At 37.3% G+C, this 2,273-nt stretch overlaps 1 long non-coding RNA gene across 1 annotated transcript; it reads right to left on the bottom strand.

Annotated features, from left to right (window-relative positions):
• Nucleotides 1–634: 634 nt before the first annotated feature.
• Nucleotides 635–1,724, bottom strand: LOC106444535. The gene is made up of 4 exons (XR_002660971.2): nucleotides 1,492–1,724; nucleotides 1,302–1,409; nucleotides 1,075–1,214; nucleotides 635–999 (listed from the first exon to the last, which is right to left on the bottom strand). It is a non-coding gene; the product is annotated as an uncharacterized LOC106444535 (long non-coding RNA).
• Nucleotides 1,725–2,273: the final 549 nt, after the last annotated feature.

Below are 2,273 nucleotides of genomic sequence, written 5' to 3'. Positions count from 1 at the left end.
TGGGGTTTTATTTATATGTATATTGTTTAAAACTAATGTTTCTTACCAACGTAAATTTTCTTTAACGCTCTTTCATGTAGAATCATTTTGTGCAAGTATGTATTCTTCATCTTATTTAGTTAGTTGTTCAAATATGGACCTATGATTCTTTGTAGGATATGTATTCTTCATTACATGTTCTCGGTTGTTTTTTCAATGTGTTTAATTATATTAAGTTTTGTTAGTAATTGTTGTGTTCATTTATTTTTCTATAAATATGTTTTTCCTAACTCTATTATATAGCCCACCGCAAGTGCGGAGTTGTTCACAGTATGTGGTGTAATAAAAAATGTTATAGGAGGTCGACCCGACTGATTTGTTGGTATAGTCTTAGTGTAATAAAAAATGTTATAGGAGCATTGAATTAAATGACAGCAAATTGCTTGTAAATCTAAACTCATAAACTGATTGAACCTTTAAATTTGTTTCATTAATAAAATGCTTTTAATACTTTATAGCTTCAAAATTTTGTAATAGAATCCTTTATGTTTTTGATGAAAAAAAGTCTTGTGTTTACGTGATCTATGTTTTACTATCTAAACATGAAGTTGTGCATTTTGTTAACATGAATACGAAAGATTACGTCGACCCTGAATTTTTAATATTGAAACTTAGAAAATGTTCTCCTCATAAGAGTTACTATTGCCGTAATTGGCTGGACAAAAAAAAACGAAACCTGGAAATACGAAAACATTGCAAAAGTCCTCATAGGAGTTGCTATGCCGTAATTGGCTGGACAAAAAAAAAATTCAAGGAAATGCAAAAAACATTGCAAAAGTCCAAAATAGGTAAAGCATATTAATTTAGGAAATTTTAAAATGACGAAAGCTATGCGGGGTTGACGTTGACAGCTTTGAAACTCACTCATCGGGAGCGTTTGTGTCCACATTCTTTGCCTCCAGCTGCACCCATGTTGCTGGCACAAGCGTAAGCGCCTTTCCCTTCAGTGGTGTTGAAAATCTGCAAGCCAGTTACACATTTGTTATTTAAACCATGAGTTAGATGAAAACGTTTTGAGCATATATAGTATAATACCACGGGCTGATTGCAGAAACGGGGAAGGTGTGGTGATTGGGGTGAAATTGTATGGGGTTACATGTATCTTGAAAACAAAATCCTTCCCAGCAAGTTCTTTAAGACATTCACGGAGTTCCTGGCCGCCACCACCATTCACCCTGCAGTATGTTAGAGGGTTAGAGGGGTGCTCAGCGATTGTCACATTTGCAAACAGTGGACGAATGATGCTCAGAAAAATAACAAACCTCATCAAGAGCTAGAGAAGCTGCATCTTTCTTAGTAAGCTTAAGCATTCAAACACCACAAAAGTCGTACTATCATTCCCATCATCAACTGACAGTTCCACAAGGTACCTGTTAAATAATTTGATATTATTGAACGTAATTATAAGATCGTATCTTCTCTTACATATCCATGAGCTTGAAATCTTCGCACCTGATCACACCGGTGACGTTGGGATTAACACATCGGCTGCAAAGAAAAGAGCTGCCAGATTTCTCTAGCTTCCTGCTGCGTCCAATGCAAGATAAAAGACCATCCATTTTGTTGCAGGACCTCGACAATCCGAGCTTTGCAAATAAATCCAGCTTCTTGTGTCTTCACCGAAACAACAGATAAACTATTTAATAATTCTAATTTTCGGACTCAGATAGATCTTAAATAATGTTGGAAGCATGAACGGTACCTGCTCGTTTGAGTTGGCGATGAATTTTCTGAAATCTCCAATTGAGACAAGTTCTTTTTTTTTTAATCCCTTCATTGCTATCAATACAGGAGAAATCCACCCCTACTGCACCTCTCACTACAAGAAAACATCAAGGATTCTGAGGGAAAAAATCGTCGGAATTTCGTCGGAATATCGTTATTCCGACGAAATTCCGACGAAACACGTCGTCGGAAATAATTCCTCGGAATTTCTTTTTTCCTCTGAAATCCCTCGGAATTTTCCGACGGAATTCCGAGGAAATAAATTTCCGAGGAAATTCCGAGGATCCCTTGTTTGTCAGAAAAGTCCTCGGAATATACCGAGGTAGAACTTCGTCGGGATAACTCCTCGGAAGTTCATCGATCGATGCGTGTTTGGACATATATACATCGATCGATAAGAGTATACCGACGGACTTTTTCCTCGGTTTATTCCGAGGAACTGTTCCGTCGGTATATTCCGAGGGATCCGTTCCTCGGAATTTTCCGAGGGAGTTGTCCCTCGGAAAATT

The sequence above is a fragment of the Brassica napus genome, chromosome C8, assembly GCF_020379485.1.
Source record: "Brassica napus cultivar Da-Ae chromosome C8, Da-Ae, whole genome shotgun sequence".
In the NCBI taxonomy this organism is placed as follows: domain Eukaryota; kingdom Viridiplantae; phylum Streptophyta; class Magnoliopsida; order Brassicales; family Brassicaceae; genus Brassica; species Brassica napus.
Note: the sequence above shows the minus strand (reverse complement) of the source record. Positions and strands in the feature narration are given on the sequence as shown.